The sequence below is a fragment of the Mus pahari genome, unplaced genomic scaffold, assembly GCF_900095145.1.
Source record: "Mus pahari unplaced genomic scaffold, PAHARI_EIJ_v1.1 scaffold_9009_1, whole genome shotgun sequence".
Classification (NCBI taxonomy): Eukaryota; Metazoa; Chordata; class Mammalia; order Rodentia; family Muridae; genus Mus; species Mus pahari.
The window spans coordinates 25,911-50,068 of record NW_018392285.1 but is presented as its reverse complement, the minus strand read 5'-3'; the positions used below and the strand labels follow the sequence as shown (position 1 = coordinate 50,068).

At 40.0% G+C, this 24,158-nt stretch overlaps 1 non-coding gene across 1 annotated transcript; it reads left to right on the top strand.

The window, feature by feature from the left end:
• Positions 1-22,965: 22,965 nt before the first annotated feature.
• On the top strand, positions 22,966-23,072 carry LOC115063316. The gene has a single exon (XR_003843171.1). It is a non-coding gene; the product is annotated as a U6 spliceosomal RNA (small nuclear RNA).
• Positions 23,073-24,158: the final 1,086 nt, after the last annotated feature.

The following is a 24,158-nucleotide window of genomic DNA, read 5'->3' as shown; positions in this document are numbered from 1 at the left end:
TTTTTAAAAAAGAAAGAAAATAATAATAATAATAATAAATTTTATGTGTTAAAAAATAATCAAATCCATTGTCTAAAATGGCTGAGGCAATTATATGTATATGCATGTATAAATGCACACAAACACACGCCAAAAAAAAAAAGAAGGAATTATGACCAGAAAAACTGGTTGTTTCAGAAAATAAATGAGTTTTCCTGGCCTTTCTTTTTCTTTCTTTTTCTGATTGCTCATGTATGGTGGCACAGAGAAAGGAGGGCAGTTCTAGAAATGCTTTGTAGTTTGAAATCCCAGAAAAATAACAAACCCTTGCTATTCTTTCTCATATTCTTGCAATCACCAAGGCCATACAGCCCATCCCACTACATCTCTCCCCAAGGACAAAGACCTGAACACCACTAGGGTTGTACACTTATCCTTCATCCCCATTGTAGAAACCTGGATAAATAGAGAATGAGCAGTTGTTCATCAAAACATCCCAAATAGTAGAGAACTTTATGCCACTTACCTAGGATGCGTTTTCAGGCTCATTCTTGAGAAACTATGTGAAAAGACAAAGTCCCCATGTCATCAATGCTTTGACAAAGCAAAGGTTGATATTCAAAATAATCCACACAAGTCATAGGTTCGTTTTCTCACTGCGTATATACATGAACATGCTCTGCTATCCTCCTGACATCTAAGATATCATTTCCAGAAGAAATAGATTTCAAAGAACACTAACACACACACACACACACACACACACACACACACACCACACACACACACACACACACACACACACACACACACACATGTTCTAACTCATATTTCTCATTTGGCAGAGATGAGTGGTTCTCTAGGATTTAGAGAGTTTACTGCAGAAAAACTCTCCAGCATGTTTGGCAAATTGTTATTGGTGTTAGGAGTAAGAAAAGACTGGCTGTGAGATGGGAACAAATGAGAGGAGTGGCTCGTGAGGGAGGGATCATCATCAACCTGTCTGAAGCAGAGGGGGTTTTGATGATGAATATTTGTAAACATTATAAACCAAAACAATTTTCCCCAAGAGACTGCCCATGTACATTTCAGGTGTACCAGTATAAGGAGCCTCCATTCTTTCCCTGTGGTTCCGTCAACAAGATTCTGATTTCCTCAAAGTGTGGCAGATGTGTTCAAGTGTGAAAAACTGCTTTAGTCTATTTTGTCTTCTATAAGAGGAGTATACCTACCAAGTCATATGATAATTGTATTATGCATACCTTATGGTACCAATTTCCTGTAGTACTGGGGGATATGCTGTCTCAGATGGATGTAACAAAAGATTTACTATGTGGTAGTTGTCCATTTATGGACTTATAAATGACAGTTTCAGAAAATGTCAGCACCTATAAAAAGGACAAGGTGGTTTTCTGAGTCTCTTTTGTAAGAGAACCACCCTATCCCTGGATTCTCCTCCCTTTTACCCCAATCCCCTGCCAGTAGACTCCACTTGTGAATGTCATAACCTTTCAGAGTATCATTGCCATACATTAATTTTAGTAGGACTTAACCATTCTGGCCACAGCATCATCTAGGAAGGAGAAAATAAAACATTAACACTTTAAATCTTGGAGACAAATACAGCATCTTGACAAGTGTGAGATGTTGCTCCTGGTCAAGAAATGACTGAGTTTATGCTCAAGATTTGCTAAGACAAGCCTGCATTCTGATAGTAGTGTCAGAGGATTAGAGGTCATATCAAAGTACCACCTTTGTTCTTAGAGACTTTATAGAAGAAAGTCAGTGCACCTTCATCACTGAATGTCCATTCTTATCATTCTGGGTCTACCATTGTCTTTATAAATGGCCATTACTGGTTTAGGCATAATGCCTCTGAGCACACCTCTCTTCCTAAGAGTAGCTAGATCCATCTCCCTGCCACCTGCCTAGCCAGTGGTACATTTAGAAGACATTGTGTCTCAAGGAACAATGGTATGAGTGTTTTGCACATATGGCTCTAGATACCTGTTTAGCCTTATTTAGTGGCCAAGAATCATCTCATACTGTCCTTTCAGAGAATGACTTGATAAATATACTTTAAGCGCTCCTTTAGAATCTGCACAGTCTCATAGACAAATTATTGCACAACCTCGCTATAGTGCAATGTCCTTACTCTGCTGAGTGGCTTAACTAGTTCTAGTGGTTGTAACTTAGGTCCTGGGGAAGTTCACTTAGAACTAGTTTTCAAATCCTTCTTTAATTGTTCTTTGAATATGTATTCTAGTCATCTCCACAAAGTATAAGCCATGATTTGTAGGCCACACATTTCCTGTGTACTCTTTCATTCTTTCTGAATCCAGTGATTAAGCCTCAGCCAGAAAGTAATGCAGTACAAGCTCCTTAAAATTGAGCCATGATGGGCAAATGGGTGTCATCTAGTACTGGACTAGATAAATAAGAGTTCTTTCTGGAAAGCCCTGCTTTGACTGCAACTGCTACAAATTGTATAACTGTCCTTTCACCACAGGTGTTTGAGATATCCAATAGAAATTAACCACAAATACTAAGACATCACAAGTGACGCCTAAACGGAGGAAATCTGTCCAAATGTTTCAGCTGCTCTTGTATCCCAAGGACTGGACTGAAGAGTGCTGTCACTCTTGCTCTGCCCTCACTGCACACAACAAGGGTCTGTAAGGAATGAAAGTAACTTTCAAAGTATGGATGTGTCATTGAGGCTATTCGGCAATGGACTCCCTAAAGGCAAGGCTGCTCTGGAAGGGCCCACATCATCAGACATCCTTTTAGGGTTCTTCTGTCTGGGCCTGTGGTAGCTGCATAGAACATTAGTTACTGGATAAGGGGAAACTCTCACAACTTTTTCCAAAACACAAATATCTTCTTTGTCATAAAAGTAGAGATAATAATATAATCTTTAAAATGTCTTTTTACTTTAAAAAACATCTGGTAGTATTGCTTGGTTTTGGCTACTGAGATATATATGTTCTCTATATGTGTTGGGTATTAGTTTCTTTTCAGATATGCTAACCCTTTACACCATGTTCTAGACTGCCACATCCCACCAATGCTTATTTGCTGTCCTATGCAGAAGCTGCACAGCCTGGTGCAATCCCACAATCCTACTTGCCCAGGGGTATGTCCCCAGCACCTTTGGTGTCATGCAACACTTCACTGCCCAGACCTAGTTCTAAATTTTGTTGAGTAGTTTTATGCTATTGTGTCTTATGTTCAGGTCTTTAATTTATTTTACTTGAGATAAAGTTCTTACTGTGCATGAAAAGATTAGGTTGTATGCTTTAGTACTGATTGTCTTAAATGTCATTCCTACTTTCATACAAGTAGAAAGAATAAACACTTGTCCTTCTTAGACCAATTCTGTGCCTAAGTTACTGGAGCTCATTTCACCCAAAAATTGAAAACAAAAAACAAAAGCATTCTAATCTAAGTATAATCCAAGTGGTAAGAGCAAACAATAGCAGTGTCCTTCTCATCCTCACCACCTTTTACCAAAGAAAGTCACCAAACCAAGGACCAAGGCATACATGGGGGAAGCTATGGGAATAAAAATATCAAGAAGACCTTGAGGACAAATCTTTCTCCTTGTTTTTGTTTTTGTTTTGGTTTTGGTTTTGTTTTTGTTTTTGTTTTTGTTTTGTTTTGTTTTGTTTTGGTTTTTTTGGTTTTTCGAGACAGGGTTTCTCTGTATAGCCCTGGCTGTCCTGGAACTCACTTTGTAGACAAGGGTGGCCTCGAACTCAGAAATCCACCTGCCTCTGCCTCCTGAGTGCTGGAATTAAAGGCGTGCGCACACCACACCCGGCGTCCTTCTCCTTGTTAATGTACACCCTTTCTAACTGTAGAGCCTCTCTTCACAAACATCCCCATATACACAGACAGAGAGGCAGAGAGACAGACCTACAGACACACACACATACACACACACACACACACACACACACACACACACACACACGCACAATTTCTGATTTTTTTTATATCCTAGGAAACCCACATGAGGATGTTCACTCTGCTCACCATTCTTCTCCTGCTGACCTGGCACACCCAAGCAGAATCTCCCCCAAGGAAGCTCTGAGGAGGCTCCGGACCAGGATCAGTTGGTCAAGGAGGACCAGAATATTTCTAAATCCTTTGGAGGAGATTAAAGAACAGCTCTCCAAAATGCAGATTTAAGAATTCCTAATGCTAGAGAAATGGAGTCATGAGAAGGGGTAGAGGTAAGCTCTGAATTTGGGTCACCCAGGTGACTTTATTACCACTTTATTTTCCTCATTGAACACCATGAGGAAAATAGATCAATTTCTTTGAGCAAAGATTTGTTTGTGAGTATTACATGGTTTAATTCATAATGAGACTCAGTGACTAGTTGTTTTTGTTTTTTTCCTACTAGATCTAACTTTGTATAACTTATTTATCTATTATATTTTAGAAAATGGAGATGTCTATTTGGGTATTTATTAATGGCAGGAGCAGAGAAATGAAAACAAAATTAAGACAAATGGGAATTAGTCTTTATTAGTTTTTTTAATAATTAAATTTATATTTAATCATAATAATCATGATTGCTCATGCTGCTGGCAGTAATGATTAGTGTGCACTTCCAATTTCACCAAGCACATATCTTGCACAAGATCGCTTGTGCCCTGGAGACTCAGACACTAAGTTCTGTAAATGATCTCTTTATCCCCAGATGTGAAATCAGACTGGACCTGCTATTGCAGACTCACAGGCTGTGGTTTTGGAGAAGAGATCTCTGGTGTGTGCCATTACTGGGGCCACACCTTCTGACACTGCTGCCACTGAGCACTAAAGAAAAGAACAATATGTTTGTCATCTGACTTGAGAACTTGAAGGAGACTGCTTTTTGTGCCATTTCATGTCCTTGAGTTTCTCTTCCTTTATATCCAAATAAACTTCTTATAGCAAGTTCTCTCTGTGTGCTGGATTATTGTCTCCAAGAAAGACTCTGAGAACCAGGTACCAGAATGCTAGAAAGAAATACTTGGCTTGGGTCTGTAGGAGTGTCAAGGTTACGACACCCGCTCCTGATAAGAAAGTCCAAAGCTATTGTAAGAATGCTAATCTCTCATCTTATAACTGCAACCATTTAGATCAGAACCATTCTCAAAGCCATTGGCCACCTGGAATGTATTCAACATGGTTATCTTCATTTATACATTGTCACAATAACCTAACTTTACAAAGAAACCAACCTCCTTATTCTACATGTTAAGGCTTTACAAGTAGGGCAGGTAAAGATCATTTACCTGCCCATGAAACTCGATGTGGATGTGAGCTCTACAGACACAACTTTAAGTAGCATCAAGCAGCTAAGGCACAAAATACGAAGTTTGATAATTTGTAAATGCTCAGCCCATGGAGTGGAAATTTTAGAACGTGGGGGCCTTTTAGGAAATTTTAGAATGTAGGTGTGTCACTGTGGGTGTGGACTTTAAGACTCTCATCCTACCTGCCTGGATGTCAGTATTGTGCTAGCAGCCTTCAGATGAAGATGTAGAACTCTCAGCTCCAACTTCACCATGCTTGCCTAGATGATGCCATGTTCTTCCCTTGAAGACAAGGGACTAAATTCTGAACCTGTAAGCTAGCCCCAATTAAATGTTGTCCTATGGAGCAGAAGGGGTCTGCAACCCTATAGGTGGAACAACAATATGAATTAATCAGTACCCCCAGAGCTCGTGTCTCTAGCTGCATATGTAGCAGAAGATGGCCTAGTTGGCCATCATGGGGAAGAGAGGCCCCTTGGTCTTGCAAATTTTATATGCTCCATACAGGGGAATGCCAGGGCCAAAGAAGTAGGGGTGAGTGGGTAGGGGAGCAGGGTCAGGGGAGGGTATACGGTACTTTCCAAACAGCATTTGAAATGTAAATGAAGGAAATATCTAATAAAATAATGATTTAAAAAAAAATAAATGGACATATGAAATATAGAGCTGTTGGCATCACGATTCCTTATCTAAAAACAAATTTCAAAGCTTTGTAACTACATAAAAAGGCCATATGAACCAATGACTTAGAAGTGAACACCCAGCCTGCCAGAAAGGAGGTGTCTGCACAGGAGGGTTCTCACTTCCTGAGCTTTTAAGAGAGCCATCTTTGCTCTGTTGCTTTGCCAGGGAGAGCACGGCCTGCAGAAGCAAGACAGCTTCTGGGACAGGTGGGAAAGGTGGCAACCTGTGAGGGCTCTGTCTGCCAGAGCAGGTGAGAGTCATATTGTGTCCAGGGTCCCTCGGGGTCTAGTCTGTGCAGGTGAGTGTGTAATCTGCAGAAGCGACACATCATCTGGGACAGGCCCCGATTTGGGCCTACATCTTCAGCCAGGAGGCAGATCTGAATGCCAGGCCTCTACGCACCTTCCCTGCTAAAGGAGAGCTTCCCAGAGAGAAATCTGACCACTGAGACTAGGGGAGAGCTGGAATCCCAGGACTGCTGACAGAGGCTAACAGAATCACAGGCGAAACAAGCTCCAACCAGAGACAACTAAAACAACTAACTCCAGAGATCACCAGATGGTGAAAGGCAAATGTAGAAATCTTACTAACAGAAACCAAGACCACTCACCATCATCAGAACCTAGCCCTCCCACCTAAGTCAGTCCTGGATACCCCAACACACCCGAAAAGCAAGAATCGGATTTAAAACCATACTTCATGATGCTGGTAGATGACTTTAAGAAGGGCATTAATAACTCACTTAAAGAAATAAAGGAGAATGCTGCTAAACATGTACAAGTCCTTAAAGAAAAACAGGAGAATACTTCTAAAGAGGTAGAAGTCCTTAAAGAAAGAGAGGAAAACACAAACAAATAGGTGATGGAATTGAACAAAACCATTCAAGACCTAAAAAGGGAAGTAGAAGCAATAAAGAAAACGCCAAGTGTGACAACTCTGAAGATAGAAACCCTAGGAAAGAAGTCAGGAACCATAGATGTGAGCATCTATGTGTTTGCCAGGCACTGGCATAGCCTCACAAGAGACAGCTATATCAAGGTTCTTTTAGCAAAATCTTGCTGGTATATGCAGTAGTGTCTGCATTTGGTGTCTGATTATATGATGGACCCCTGGTTGGGACAGTTTTTGTATGGTCCATCCTTTCATCTCAGCTCTAAACTTTGTCTCTGTAACCCCTTCCATGGGGGCTATGTTCCCAATTCTAAAAAGGGGTGAATATATACATTTTTGTCTTCCTTCTTCTTGAGGTTCATGTGTTTTACAAATTGTATCTTGGGTATTCTAGGTTTCAGGGCTAATATCCACTTATCAGTGAGTGCATATTATATGTGATCTTAAGCTGTACTATAGAGCAATTGTGATGAAAATCTGCATGATCCTGGTACAGCAACAGACAGGTAGATCAATGTTACAGAATTGAAGACCCAGAAATTAATCCGCACACCTATGGTCATTTGATCTTGACAAGGGAGCTAAAACCATCCAGTGGAAAAATGACAGCATTTTCAACAAATGGTGTTGGCACAACTGGCGGTTATCATGAAGAAGAATGCAAATTGATCCATTCTTATTTNCNTGTACAAAGCTCAAGTCTAAATGGATCAAAGACCTCCACATAAAATCAGAAACACTCTACCATCATTGGGAAGAGAGGCCCCTTGGTCTTGCAAACTTTATATGACCGAGCACAGGGGAATTCCAGGGCCTAGAAGTGGAAGTGGGTGGGTAGGGGAGCAGGGGCAGGGGGTGGGTATAGGGAACGTTCGGGAGAGCATTTGAAATGTAAATAAAGAAAATATATAATTTTTAAAAAGAAAAAAATCAGAGACACTGAAATTTATAGAGGAGAAAGCCAGAAAAGCCTCGAAGATGTGGGCACAGGGAAAAAATTCCTCAGCAGAACAACAATGGCTTGTGCTGTAAAATCAAGAATTGACAAATGGGATCTCATAAAATTGCAAAGCTTCTGTAAGGCAAAGGACACTGTCAACAAGACCAAAAGTCCACCAACAATTTGGGAAGGGATTTTTACTAATCCTAAATCTGATAGAGGACAAATATCTAACAAATACAAAGAGCTCAAGAAGCTGGACTCCAGAAATTCAAATAAACCAATTAAAAATGGGGTACAGAGCTAAACAAAGAATTCTCAACTGAGGAATACTGAAGGGCTGAGAAGCACTCAAAAAAATAAATAAATAAATAAAAAGTTAAATATCCTTAATCTTCAGGGAAATGCAAATCAAAACAACCCTGAGATTCCTCTTCACACCAGTCAGAATGGCTAAGATAAAAAATTAAGTTGACAGCAGGTGCTGGCAAGGATGTGGAGAAAGAGGAACGTTCCTCCATTGCTGGTGGGATTGAAAACTTGTACAACCACTCTGGAAATNAGTCTGGTGGTTCCTCAGAAAATTAGACATAGTACTATGGAAAGATCCAGCAATACCTCTCCTGGGCATATATACTCAGAAGACATTCCAATTGTTAATAAGGACACAAGCTCCACTATGTTCATAGCATCCTTATTTATAATAGCCAGAAGCTGGAAAGAACCCAGATTTTCCTGAATAGAGGCCTGGATACAGAAAACGTGGTACATTTACACAATGGAGTACTACACTGCTATTAAAAATAATGAATTTATGATATCTTTGGCAAATGGATATATCTGGAAAATATCATCCTTAGTGAGGTAACCCAATCACAAAAGAAGTCACTAGCTATGGACTCACTGATGAGTAGATATTAGCCCGGAAACTTAGAATACCCAAGATACAATTTGCAAAACACAAGAAAACCAAGAAGAAAGACCAATGTGTGGATGTTTCATTCCTCCTTAGAATAGGGAACAAAATACCCATGAAAGGAGATACAGACACAAAGTTTGGAACTAAGAGGAAATGATGGACTATCCAGAGACTACCCCACCCGGGGTTCCACCCCATTATCAGCCACCAAACCCAGACACTATTGCATATGCCATCAAGATTTTGCTGCAGGGACCCTGATATTTCTATCTCATATGAGGCTATGCCAGTGCATGACAAATACAGAATTGGATGCTCACAGTCACAAATAGGATGGAACACAGGGCCCCCAGTGGAGGAGCTAGAGGAAGTACCCAAGGAGCTGAAGGGGACAACGATATGAACTAACCAGTACCCCCCCCCCGAGCTCGTGTCTCTAGCTGCATATGTAGCAGAAGATGGCCTAGTCGAACATTATTGGGAAGAGAGGCCCCTTGCTCTTGCAAACTTTATGTGACCCAGCACATGGGAATGCCAGGGCCAAGAAGTAGGAGTGGGTGGGTAGGGGAGCAGGGGTGGGGGGAGGGTATAGGGAACTTTCAGGATGGCATTTGAACTGTAACTAAAGAAAATAAAGAAAATATCTAATAAAATAAAATAATAAGTAAAAAAATTAAAAAATAAAAAAAGATAATACTATTCCTAAACTCCAAAAAAATAAAATAAGATAAAATAAAATAAAATAAAATACTTTAAAGAATTAAAGTTACAGGGAACCTTGAAAGGAAAGGAAATTTAAGACATGGTATTAATAATCCTCATGTAATTAAAAAACAGTTTGCAAGTTTACTGTTTGTCTACCTCCTTTACAAGACATAGAGTTGAGCTTCATCCTCTAACACAAATCATTAAGTCACTCTCTTCTGGTTGATACCATTTTATGAAGAACTGTTTTAGTGTTGGACCTAGAGACAAAGAAAACATTGGACACTACAATCAGGCCTACTACACAAGAGCAGAGAATCTGAGAGAAGTCCCATGCTGAGTAGGATGGGTTTGCTATGCTGCATACAGCAGAGCAAGCGATTGGAACAACTCTGCTGGTAGGATTCAAGATCCATGGGACCTATTGTACCTTTCAGGATGTGAGGATTCTTCTTATTGACTATTTTTGTAGGTGTTCCTTGTACTCACCACTGCCCATATACTTATACACACTCATACACTTCTCCAATTTCTATAATCTTTTCCAAAAGGTAGAATGAAATAGACTCTGTAGTTAAACTTAAATATTTAAATATAATATTAACTAGCAACAGTTTTTTCTCTTCTAACCTAGAGTTAGTATATTTCAAACATATCTTGGAATTAAAAGTTTATGGCAGAAGGAAATCTACTCATGTTTGGTTCTCATGCTTGAAAACACAGATGAGAAAATAAAATAAAACATATATATATTTGTGCGCCGATGTGTGTTTTTCCAGAATTTGTCAAGTATCTGGATCCTTCTCTCTAGGTATATTACCTCTATATTGGGTGGTAATTCACCTGCTCTTTGGTCATGTTAGGGTTCTCTACCCAAGATATTTCTGGTCTAGTGATGCCTCAGCTTTTTCTCAGACAGCTGCATCCTGGGGCCTTGAGGACTACCAGGAAAATCATAGAGAAGAGGGTGAACTTCTCCTGCAGGATGAGGGAGCATGAGCTAAGTGGGAAGAGTGAAGGCTAACTGGATGCAGAGGTCTCTTATGACCCTGGCAAGGAAAGGCTTTTGTTAAGCAGTTTCTTATTCGAGTTTCAATTGAAATTTGGAGAGTTTTCATCTTATTCAAAGTCATTTCACTGAGGTTATTCAATGGCTGCTGCATAGTCCCATTTTCTCAACCACTAGCCTGCATCCTCTATTGAGTTGCATTTCACAGAACTAGCCATTCCCACCATACAGAAATATTTGTGTTCTGTGCCAAGAACCCAGTAGCTGACAGTTCACCTAATATGAGTATATACTTGACATTTTCCTTCCTTTAAGACTGAGTGTGAAGTTTTAATTTCTTTCTTGAGGTCTTCCTCTTTTATCTATAAAGAGTTTAAGTAAAGCTAGTTATCAGGCATTGTAAGTCATAATTTTCATATATGGTCATTACTTTTTAACTGGACATGGTCTGTCCAGGAAATGGTGGCTAGGGTTCTATTTCCTTCACTGGTATATTGCACTAAACTGGACAGGAACAGCAAAGACTCTGGGATGCAGAGAGTTGTAAGAAGAAATAAACTATTGAAACAGCTCCCCACCTTGTGGTCCAGGACTGCACATTAGGTGGAAACACAAAAGTCTGTACCATGATCTGTATTCCTAAAAATAAGGAACGAGCTTGCTGGAGACCAATTTTCTATTTCCCCTACACTTAGCCTCTGCTACTCACAGGAGATATTTGAAGAAGAAAGATAAAGCCTTAAAACACAAACGAGTTGTGCATAAAAAATACAAAATCCACATTAGGGAGAGACTAATCTCGGTTTTCAAAATATAACACTGAAAAGAATTACATATATGTGTATCTCTATGTTCATCCTAATTATGAGGAAATAAGTAGGAAATACCTACAGTAACAATAGAAATAGATATCTGTCTATCTGTTGAATAAGAGTAGAATGAGAGACAAAGAGGAATATAATATTTGTGAGAGATATCAAGGAGAGAAATTAAGGAGGCAATTAGAAGGCTCAGTGGGAGCACAGGTCTGAGGGCAGCTGCTGCTCCTACAGGGCTTCTGGGCCTCTCTTTAGGGAGTATCTGCAAATTCTCTCCTTTTGCTCTCACAGCCTCTCCATAGGATATCTCTTAATTCCTTCCTTTCGGTTTAACAGCACCCCACTTAAAGTATATCTGCAAATTCCCTCTTCTGGTGTTTGAGGTAAAGTTAGTGGAACTTGACTTTTGTGTACACTCTAGAAATAGGTAAAATAGTACTTACTATCATATAACAGCACTAATAATCCAAATGTCCCATGAAAGTTGAGCAAAGAAAATTCTCCCATTAAAAAATGCTGTAGTAAACTAACTCAAACATATTTTGGATATGTTTGTTTGTTTGTTTGTTTGTTTGTTTCCTATGACCATGTTTGGGCAATTCACGGGACGGAGGTTGAGACAGAGTTTCTCTTTGTACCCCTGATTGTCATGGAACTACCATTGTAGACCAAGGAAGTTGGCCTCAAACTAAACAGCATCCATTTCTCAATGGCTGGGATTAAAGGAGTATGCTACCACCAACAGAGATGGCCTTTTTTCTTTAACTTTACTATATTTTGCTAGTATATTATGGTTTCCAGTTTTGTGGGTTTTATGGGCTTTGTGTGTATTTCTGCATGTGTATGAGTGTCTCATGCCTTTAGTTGTGTTTGTTTGTTTGTTTGTTTTATTTTTTATTTATTTTGTTTGAAAGAGAGAGAATGAATGGGGTTAAAATATAAGGCAGGTTTTAGAGGAGATGCAAGAGTGATGAAACTGTGATCAAAATATGTTGTATGAAAAAGAATATTTTCTATAAAAAAAAATAGAAACTAAGTAAGAAATGTTTGTAGTGTATGCAAGGTGAGTGAGAGAAGAAAGAATCCCTGAAAGTTATGATTCCCTCTTGGGGGTCAGCACTGAGGCAGAGTGCAGTCTGAATGAAGCTGGGAAAAAGTTGGCATATTGAATGCACAAACCAGTCAGGATCAAGATTAGAGCTAACAGTCCAGGATTAATTCTGAATCTTCGATGAAAATATGTTTGTTGACTGAAGATGCAAAGGAGATTGCATTCAGAGGGGCCGAAAGGCAGAAGAGTAAGATTAGCATAGGTAGAAGTGAACAAAGTCACTTTGCTGTCTCTTGACTCCGTAGTGACATCTACTGTCCTGCTTCCTGTACACTTACTAGGCAAATGTACTGTTTATGTCAGAATGACAAGGTACATGTGAACCATACTTGGAGAGAAAGACAATGACTCATGAACAGAACATGGAACGAATGTTTTTATGCCAGGGAATCACTAACAAAATCAAGGCAGAAATAAAGAAAGAAATTAAAGACATTATAGACTTTAATGAAAAAGAAGGCACAATATACCAAAACTTATGGAACACAATAAAGGCAGTGCTAAGAATAAACACTCATGGCTCTAATTGCATCCAAAAAGAAACTGGGGAAAGCATACACTAGAAGCTTGACAGAAAACCTGAATTCTCTAGAATAAATTAGAAAATACACACAAGAGGACTACATGGCAGGAATTAATCACACTCAGGGCTAAAATCAACCAAACAGAAACAAAAAGAACTATACAAACAATCAACCAAATCAGGAGCAGGTTCTTTGAGAAAATCAACAAGATAGATAAACACTTAGACTAACCAGAGGCACAGAGACAGTATCCAAATTTTAAAAATCAGAAAGGAAAAGGGAGAAGCCAAGGAAATTCAAAACATTATCAGAATTTAATACAAAAGTATATTCAACAAAACTGGAAAATTTGGATGAACTGGCAATTTCTTTTTCTTTTTTCTTTTTCATTTTTTTTTAAAATCATCTTTCATGTGGTCAAAGAGGAAGCAAACAAAGAGGTCATAATGTTTAGATGGAATGGTGGGTATAAGGATGATAACATTTTGGAATTTTTTTCCTGGCATCCGGCTAGGGAGAAGTTTCCTAACTCTATTTGGAAGGACAGTCATTGGTAAGGGTTTCTTGTACCTTGAATCTCAGATATAAGGGCTGCCCTGGATAGAAAGTAAAAGCAGAGTGAGGATGAGAAGCCCATGTCTAATCCAGTGGGGTCAAGTGCAGCTGCCAGTGTGGAGTCTCATTTTTCTGGAATTGGGGAAAAGGTGAGTGGTCTTAAGGTCTTCAGGAGCTTAAGAGAGCAGGCTCCTGCTGGGGTCAATGTGTAGTAAGAAGAGTCATTTTCAGGTGGAGAGTTGAAAGGTTTGAGGTGAGATGGGTGGACCCAATGAGAAAGTCCCTCAAATTTAACAGCTATGGGGGCCATGAGAATTAACTTGAAAGGGCCCTGCCATTGAAGAGAGAGAAGTGAAGGGTGATTATCCAGAGGCGAGAGAAGAAATAGGTCTCCAGTGTTGACAGGCAATAGACAGGGGACAGCATGTGGCTTTGGTAGATGGTAGTGACAAAGTTCCATAGGAGAGGGCAGAGGTGGCAAAATGATGGAGTGAGTAGATTGTCAGGGATGGGAGAGCATTTGGGTGAAAGACCAGAAGTTAGGCTTTAATATCCATACATGAGTTAAAAATGTGGGGTGAAAAGCCTTCCCTCTGGGAGAGCTCATAGCCTGAAAAGACACAGAGGTAGTTTTACTGAATTGAGGTGAAGTTCCTGTGGCAGTTTGACAAGAGTGGTATTAAGGGAGTGATTTTTTTCATTCTAATTTTTCTGAAGTCTGGGGGTCAGAGGGAATATGAATGCCAGGGGATGTCTGGGGCTTTAGATAGAGTTTGAAAAAATTTGGTGGATCATTCCTGGCATAGTGTGACTGGAGGAAGGCTGGGACACCATATCATGGAATGATCACTTGGAGGAAAAGATCAACTGTCTGAGCCTTTTTGTTCTTAGTGAGGAAGGCCTCCACCCATCTGGAGAAGGTGTCCACCAAGATACATTTGACAGTGGGTATGTGGGTAAAGTCAAGTTGCAAATCAGTTCCAGAAAATGAACTTCTAGCCTGATGGGTAGGAAACTGGATGGTATGATACCTGGAGTTGGAGTCTGAAATCTTACAGATTCTGCAGGAGGCAGAAATAGATTTTTAAAAACTTAAATCAAAAGAATAGGCAGTAGGTGGGTTTTTTAAAAGTAAGACAACACTAGGCTGTTAGGATGAAAGAGTTGGTGAAGTTAGGACAGACTTTGATCAGAGTCTGGGAGTAAGAGTAGGGTTGCGGTTTGTAGAGTAAGGATGTCATGGTGAGGGTGAGACAAGTCTAAGCCCCTAAGAGATTCATGTCTAGCTGCATCATCAGCTCAATTGTTTCCACTGGAGACAATAGAGTCTTCTGTCTGGTGGGATCTGAAGTAGACAATTCCAATATCTGAGGGGAGATGGGAGGCCTTTAATATTGCCACAATTTGGTTTGCATTAGTTACTCATCATCCTTTTATCCTAAGTAACCCACACTGCTTCAAGACACCAACGTGGGTCTGCAGTATATGGAAAGCATATTTGGAGTCTGTGTAGATGTTTAGGGATAGTCCCTGTGCCAGTTGAAAGGCACAGGTAAGGGCTATTAGTTCAGACGGTTATTCATGGTATGAACAAGGACTTCCTGTGCCTCAACCATCTCTGATTCTGATACTATAGCCTAGACAGATATTCTGATCCCTTCATATAGAAATGAGATATGATCTATATACCAGATATAGAGTGCATTAGGCAATGTGCCCTCCTGTATGTGTGAAGGATGAGGTAATAATTTTTCTAAGGTTTCAGTGCAGGAGTACGAGAGGAAGTGGTTAGAATTTGGTCAAGAAAAAAAAATGAATGAAATTACTATGTGGCAGGCACAATTGGAAAGTGAGTGTGGAGTCTTGTGTTATTACTACCTGAAGTGAAAGAACCCTGGAGAACAGGAGAGACAGTAAGACACTGTAAGTTAGAAGCTGTGACAGAGTATGAAAAGAGATGATTATAAATGACCCAAACTTTAGTTTTTTAGACTCTAAAATAAGGAGTTCAGTAGCTGATAAGGTAAGAATACAAGATGCCCATCCTTGGATGGTTAGATCTAGTATTTGTTGACAAGTAAACTACAGGTACAAAAGAGGCTCCCAGTTGGTGATCTAAGACTCCAAAGGCAAAACCATCTTTTTCATTTATGTAGTGGAAAAAAAGACGACTCAGGTCAGGGAGGTGTAAGGCTAGGGTGTTAAGGAGAATCAGTTGGAGCCTTTGAAATGCCTTGGTAACAGGTATGAGAAGAATTTTATGGGTCGGGACTAATGCTGTTTCGTATAAGGAGTGGGAAGAAAGGGAGAGGAAGAAATCCAGGAAAGTAAAAAGACTGGCTATTCCTAGGAATGATAAAATCTCTCTCTTTCTAGAAGGTACAGTTAGAGACAGAGTTCGATTCTTTCTATATAAGATAGGAGCCTCCTGGGTTGGGTTAATTGGTAGTCCCAAAGAGGTGACCTGATGAGTGGACAGTTGGACTTTAGAATATGAGAACTTGTAGCCTTCACTGAACAGGAAATTTATAAGAACAGAAGTGTCATCTTGCATAATTTTTGATGAGGGACTTCAGAGAAGAATTTGGTCTACATAATGGACAATCTGAGTGTCCACCAAGTAAGATCGATATATGTTGTAACAGAGAAATTATGTCAGAATTCAGAACCTGGCTAAATAGGTGTGGACTGTCCCAGATTACCTGAGATAGTACAGTATGGTGCTTGAGTAGAAAATGGGTGTCAGGGCCAGTCCATGTAAAGGCAAAGGTGTTCTGGGACTGAATAGAAAAGAATACATCCTTGGAATCTAAAAAGACAAATGAGGAATCCCCAAGGGGATAAGGGATAGAACTGTATAAGGAATACCCACAACAGGACGGAGAGGAACCACTGCTAAATTAATGCACCTGAGGTCTTGAAACAGGCGAAAGGTTCCATTAGGTTCCTTAACTTCTAGTATAAGGGAGTTAAGAGGGGAACAGGTGAGATGGAGGGTTTTTTTCCTAAGAGATAAGAGATGATATACTTAAGTCTCCGGAGGCTCTGGAGAGAAAGAGGGTATTGAGCTTAGGTGATGTATCTTGTTGAGTCCCATAACTTGATGACAACAAGAGAACAGTGTGCTGTAACACAGGGGTTCTGGATGACCCAGACTCAGGGTTCTACCTGAGAAGCTTGCAGAGGAAACAACATGTCAGTGTTAGTAGGTCAAGTGGTGAGGAGGAAGTAGAAGAGAGGGATGCTAGTGATCTTGTGTTCAGGTGAATGAGGGAAGCATTAGAAATAGAGATGTCCAACTTACCTAGAAGATCCCTTCCCAATAAGGTATCAGAACACTTTGGCACTCACAAAAAGAATTTGTGAGAGGAACACTCTTAAAAATTCTCCTAAGGGGTAGGTTTGGTGAGGAAGATAAGGTTGTACTCCTACCCCCAAAATAAGGGATGAGAAGGAGAAGTGGGTTCCTCAAATTCTGTCAGGACCAAATAAGTGGTGCCAGTGTCCAAGAAGAAGGAGATGGGAAGCCCATACGCCATGATGACTACCTGGGGCTCCTGTGATACTCACTTATATGATGATGGAGATGGAATTAGTCAGGTCAAGGGAGCTCAAGGCCTCTTCAGTTGTCCATAGTCAAACCTAGAAGATCAGTTGGAGGGTTACCTGGGAGTGATGTTCATGTCTCCTGAGTGGCATAACAGCAATCTACAGACCAATGTCCCTCCTGATGGCACCACGGGCATGGCCCTTTTAGCTTTTCGGGGTGAGGGCAAGAACACATGCTATATTCATAGCAGCCTTATTTATAATAGCCAGAAGCTGGAAAGAACACAGATGTCCCTCAACCGAGGAATGGATGCAGAAAATGTGGTACATTTACACAATGGAATACTACTCAGATATCAAAAACAATCAATTCATGAAATTCCTAGGCAAATGGATGGATCTGGAGGGTATCATCGTGAGTGAGTTAACCCAATCACAAAAGAACTCACATGACCAATTTCTTAATCCACAGGGCAGTGGATATCCTACTTGGTGGAGTTCCCTGTGCTGCAGAGTGGTGGCTTCAGTGCAGGCTATGGAGTCTTAGACCAGCCTGTCTGGCTGCTCACAAGTCCAGGGCTTCAGCACCATTGTTAGTTGAAAAGAGTATATTCCTGGACAGATCATGCCAAGGCAGTAGAGTTCACACATATTTTCTATACTGAAAACTTCTTCATATAACAAAATTGAACAGGTTTCATGAGTCCAGTGCACTCTGCGAGGTACACTCCAGGGAGCACTGGAAGGCTTAATGCAGCTTGGAAGCTATATCCAAGATAAATAAAAAAAAAAAGTCAATAGACAGTTCTTTTTGCAACCTTTGTCTCCAGACATGCTACAGCATGCTAAAAGTCAGGTTCTAAATCACCCCACCTATATAAGGGAAAACTATGCCCTAATTAAAGAACAGCAGTTATGGCAAGAACCTTATAGATTGCAGCTTCTAGTAGCACAGAGACAGTGGGTTCACAGCTGACATTGTGATGGAACCATACTTGGAGAATTGAATACCACAATCAGACTTTGAGGAAGAAAGGATTCTAGAAGCATCTTACTTGGTACTTGTTATAGCAACCCTGACAAATATCAGCTCCACTGATTAAGCTAGTAGAGAAATTCTAACACTAGCCAGTATAACAATTGTAGCCTCAAATATTATGGAATACTGATTAGTGGATAGCAAACATAAGAGGCACTTACCAATTTCCCTCAAGACATTTCTTTCTTTAAATTAGTCACTTGTGACCTGGGCAAAATAAATTTAATAAACAAGACAAGTGTGGGGTTATCATTCTGAAATGTATTAATCTAAGGGCATAGGTTGTCTGTTTCCAGGAACAGTTAGCATTATTCTGTACGTGCCAATCTGCAAACACATGACACCCTCACATTGAACAACCTCCCTACTAATATTCTCCAAGGCCTCTCTACTACCTTACACAGCTAAAAGGCTCTCTTGCCTTTGTCTCCAGAGTTTATTCCAACACCTCTCCCTGTTGCAAATTCTCTATCCTGGATGTAATAAGCTCATGTATTCTTCTTCCCCTTTTTTGCAGTTCAGGATAAAATGTTCTTGTAAAATTCAAGATTTCATTCTTTTTAACCGGACCTATTTTAGTGGTGATATTTCTAGGGGTTTAATGGTAAGGGTTCATGCATGTATGTACATATTGTGAAATGATTTAGTTGGGGACTTAGAATCTAGGTCACCTCAAGTATTTATAATGCTGTTATTGTGAAACATTAAAATTATACTGTAATAGGTGTTTTGAAATACATAATCTGTTATTATTTGCAACCATTTGATTGTGTAATAGTTCACCAGAAATCATTACTCCTACCTAAATGTAATTATGTACCCATTGACCTACCTCTGTTCAGCAACCCTTGAATTGCCAGTCTCTACGAGCAAGTATTGTATTCTCACCTAACATTACATTGATTTTTTTAATCTTAGATATATGAGGCCATGTTTTCCTGCCCTTACTGTGTCTGGATGTTGCTCAGTAAATGTCCACCAGTACCATCTCTGTTATTGAAAATTCCATCTTTTTATGATTGACTAGTGTTCCAGTATGTACAAATTCACACACACACACACACACACACACACACACACACAGTTTATATGTGTATACCACATTCGCTTTACCCACTCATCTTGGCAAAAATGTACAATATACAGAGCTACAATACACAAAGATACCTCTCCAACATAAAGAGCTTATTTCTATTTGAAAGTTTGGTTTTCTGAACTCTTTCTACAACCAGAAATAGAATATAAGGGATTAAAATACATATTTTCCTGTGCTTTACAAACTTTTCTTTTCCACTCAAAAGTCCACAGATCATGTAAGAAACTTGACCCAGCACAAGGGAAGGCCTGGGCCAAGTAGTGGGAGTGGGTGGGTAGGTGAGCAGGGGCGGGGGGATATAGGCAACTTTCAGGATAGTATTTGAAATGTAAATAAAGAAAACAATAATAATAATAAAATATTTTAAATTATCTTTAAAATAAAAAAAATCACCATAAAAAAAAAAAAGAGGAAAAGATTCTACAATCTAATGTTGCCCAGAAGTTCACCTTCCCATCTTCTTAATTCTTGGATCCCATAGATGATCATGACCCTCTCCTCACTCTCTTCAACTCTCTAGCCAACGACGACCACATACCTACAAACTTGCCATTGCCTAGATTCCCTCCAGTTTGGGTCATAATCGAAAGCTCCTGGTATGTAACCTGCTCTACTGCCTTCCTGTTCCCTGATGAGCATGACATAAGTTCTTTGGTAGTTTTCCTGTATAAAGCTATGCTTGAGAGTCAGCTGCAAACTATCATGCACAAGGTATACACAAAACACATGTACCCAGCACTTTCATGTCAGATGCTCTGTGTTAGGAGTGATCACACTTGCCATGTGTGTAAATTAGAATCTACCTAAGTTAACGTAATTTACATTCAAGGTTCAGGAACCACACTTTTGCAAAAACACAAATGTCTTCCTTGTCATTCTAGTAGGGAAAATTATATAATCTTTAAAATGTCTTTGTACTTTAAGAAATATCTTAGTATTCCTTGTTTTGGCTACTGAGTTGTACACATTGTGTATATGCTTTGGGTATTAGTTTCTATTCAGATGTATGGTTTCTAACCTTTTCCACCATGTTCTAGACTGCCTCATCCCACAAATGCTTATTTCCTCTCCTATGCAGAAGCTGCACAGCACAGTGCAATCCCACAATCCCACTTGCCCACCTGCTTTGTTCCCAGCAACTTTGGTGTCATGCAAGACATCACTGTCCAGAACAAATTCTAAATGTTTGTCTAAATTTTTTTAGCAAATTCTCTCTGTGTGTGCTTGATTACTGTCTCCAACCAAGACTCTCAGAAACAAGTCCCAGAATGCTAGAAATAAATACTTGGCTTTGATCTGAAGGAGTGTCAAGGTTATCACAGAGTCTTCTGATGGATAATAAGAAAGGTCAATGCTGTTTTAAGGATCCTAAGCTCTCATCTCATGACCCCACCCATTTAGATCAGACCCACTCTCACAGTCATTGGCCACCTAGGATGTAATTGACATGGTTATCTTTATTTTAACATTGTCACAATGACCTAACATTTTAGAGAAACCAACCTCCTCATTCTAAATGTGAGGATTTGACAAGCAGGGCAGGCCAAGATCATGTATCTGCCCATGAAAATCTATGTGTATGTCAGCTCTGCAGACACAGCTCTGCAGTCAAACAGCAAAGGCACCAAATAGGAAATGGGATGGTTTGTATATGCTCAGTCTAGGTAGTAGCACTTTAGAAGGTGGGGCCTTGTTGGAATAGTTGTGTCACTGTGGTTGTGGGCTTTAAGGCTGTCATCGTACTTGCCTGGAAATCAGTATTCTGCTAGCAGCTTTCAGATGAAGATGTAGAACTCTCAGCACCTCCTCCACCATGCATACATAGATGTTACCATGTCCCTGCCTTGATGACAATGGACTGAAACTCTGAACCTGTAAGCCAGCCCCAGTTACATGTTGTCTTTATATGAGTTGCCTTGGTCATGGTGTCTGTTCACAGCGGGGAAACCCTAAGACCAGAAACAAAGCAGGAAAGTCCCACTCAGATACACACATCACCCTAAGTATATGTGAATGTGGGGAAGCTGGATTTGATATATGTCGCCTGAGTACACATACAACACACACACACACACACACACACACACACACACACAAACACACCAACAAACCATGTGCTCAGGTCTTTAGCTATACCTTAAGATGTCTAGGTATAGGTATCTTAAGATTCCTTAATCTACCTTTCTCAATTGGTGCTAAGCTGTTGGAAAATGTCACTCATGTCACTTACATGAGCAGATATCCTGTGACATACAGAGATTCAGCAAGACGGATCAAGTCACAGAGGACACTATCCTCAGTCACTACACCAGCTCATGCCACCTGGACAGGTGCCTAAAAATTGAACCAAACATAGTGGCCTGCAGAGGGACCTGAAGACCCTAAAACACTAGTTCTTAACTACACTCAACCAAATTTAGCAGGCATATATGAGAATGATTCCAGGATTATCCCTTGCCCCCTTAAGTCACATTAAGTTACTAGGTCAACTCTAGTTAAAAAGCAAACAAACAAAAATTACAAAAAAAAAACAGAGAGAGAGAGAGAGAGAGAGAGAGAGAGAGAGAGAGAGAGAGAGAGAACTGGAGGAGAGAAATTCCCAAGCTACTAAATTCCAAAGAGCTAACAAAGAGTTTTGGTAGCTTTCATGACCTCAAATTCTCACTGATGCTCAGAAGATCTATTAATTCGTACACTCCAGCATCTTTTACAAGGTCCCTTTTGTTTTTCTTGGAATGTTGGGTTTGAAACCAATGTGGTGATGTTTAGAACTCAGTAGAATGGAGCGTGATGCACACCCCTACTGCACTGAGTCCTCTGAAGACCCTCTGCAAAAAGATGAAACTTTAGGACAACCATGCCACCTGATAGCCAGTGCCAGGCCATCTGACCACTAGTCTACAGCAGTTGCCCTCCTTTCCTGGAACACTATGTTGTCTTGTTCAGAGTGTCATACAGAAAGAATTTTTTTTAGACTCTAAAATAAGGAGTTCAGTGGCTGCTAAGGTAAGAATACAAGGTGTCCATCCCAGGATGGTTAGATCTAGTTTTTATTGACAACTAAACTACAGGTACAAAACAGGGTCCCAATTGGTGACCTAAGGCCCCAAGGGAAAAACCATCAATTCATTTAGGTAGAGGGAAAAAAGACAACTCAGGTCAGGGAGGTAAAAGCCTGGGGTGTTAAGGAGAGCCTGTTGGAGCCTTAGGAAAGCCTTAGTAACAGGTATGTGAAGAAGTTCATGGGTGGGGCCTAATGCTGCATCATATAAGGAGTAGGAAGAAAGGAATAGTAAGGAAGTCAGGAATGTAAAAACTGGCTATTCCTAGGAATGATAAAATCTCTCCGTTTGTAGAAGGAACAGTTAGAGATAGAGTTAGATTCTTTCTATCTAAGGTTGTAGCCTCCTGAATTGGGGCAATTGGTAGTCCCAAATAGGTGACCTGGTGAGTGGACAGTTGGACTTTAGAATGTGAGACCTTGTACCTGTGACTGAATGGGAAATTTAGAAGAGCAGAGGTGTCACATTGGCTAATTTTTAGAGGGGAGAATTCAGAGAAGAATTTTGTCTACATAATGGACAATCTTAGACTTAGAGAGAGACAGAGAAATTAAGTCAGAAGCCAGAACCTGGCTATATAGGTGTGGGCTGTCCCAGAATCCCTGAGGGAGTACAATCAAGGGGTGTTGAGTAGCAAATGGGTTTCAGGGTCAGTCCAGGTAAAGGGAAATGTGTTCTGGGACTGGATAGAAAGGAATGCATCCTTGGGATCTAAGAAGGAGAAATGAGAAGTCGCCAAGGGGATAGTAGAAGGAACTGTATAAGGATTAGCCACGGGCTCACTTCAGCCACACATATATTAAAATTGGAACAACACAGAGAAGATTAACATGGCCCCTGTGCAAGGATGACACACAAATTCGTGAAACGATCCACATTTTTTCAACCCAAATTTATCAAGAAAGAGAAGGAGGGGCACTTCATACTCATCTAAGGTAAAAATCTAGCAAGATGAACTCTCAATTCTAAATATCTATGCTCTAAATGCAAGGGCAGCCACATTCATTAAAGAAATTTAGTAAAACTCAAAGCACACATTGTACCTCACACAATAATACTGGGAGACTTCAACACCCCACTCTCACCAATGAACAGATTCTGGAAACAGAAACTAAACAGAGACACATGGACACTAACAGAAGTTATGAAACAAATAGATTTAAAAGAAATTTGCAGAATATTTTATCCTACAACAAAAGGATTCTTCTCAGCACCTCATGGTAGCTCCTCCAAAAGTGACCATATAATCATTCACAAAACAGGCCTTGACAGATACAAAATTACTGAAATTATCCTATGCATACTATCAGATCACTACAGACTGAGGCTGATCTTCAATAAAAGCATAAATAATAGAAAGACAACACTCACGTGGAAACCCAATAACACTCTACACAGTGATTCCTTGGTCAAGGATGAAATAAAGGAAGAAAGTAAGACTTTTTAGAGTTTAATGAAAATGAAGCCACAATGTACCCAAACTTATGGGACACAATGAAAACAGTCCTAAGAGGAAAACTCATACCTCTTAATGCTGCCAAAAAGAAACTAGAGAGAGAATACACTAGCAGTCTGACAGCACACCTAGAAGCTCTAGAACGAAAGGAAGCAAATTAACCCAAGATGAGCAGATGGCAAGAAATAATCAAACTTAGGGCTGAAATCAACCAAATTGAAAGAAAAAGAACTATTCAATGAATCAACCGAACCAGGAGCTGGTTCTTTGAGAAAATCAACAAGATAGATAAACTCATAGCCAGAATAACTAGAGGGCACAGGGACAGTACTCTAATTAACAAAATCAGAAATGAAAAAGGAGACATAACAATGGATCCTGAAATGCAAATCAAAACAACCCTGAGATCCCATCTCATACCAGTCAGAATGGCTAAGATTAAAAATTCAGGTGACAGCAGATCCTGGCGAGGTTGTGGAGAAATAGGAACACTCCTCCATTGCTGGTGGGAT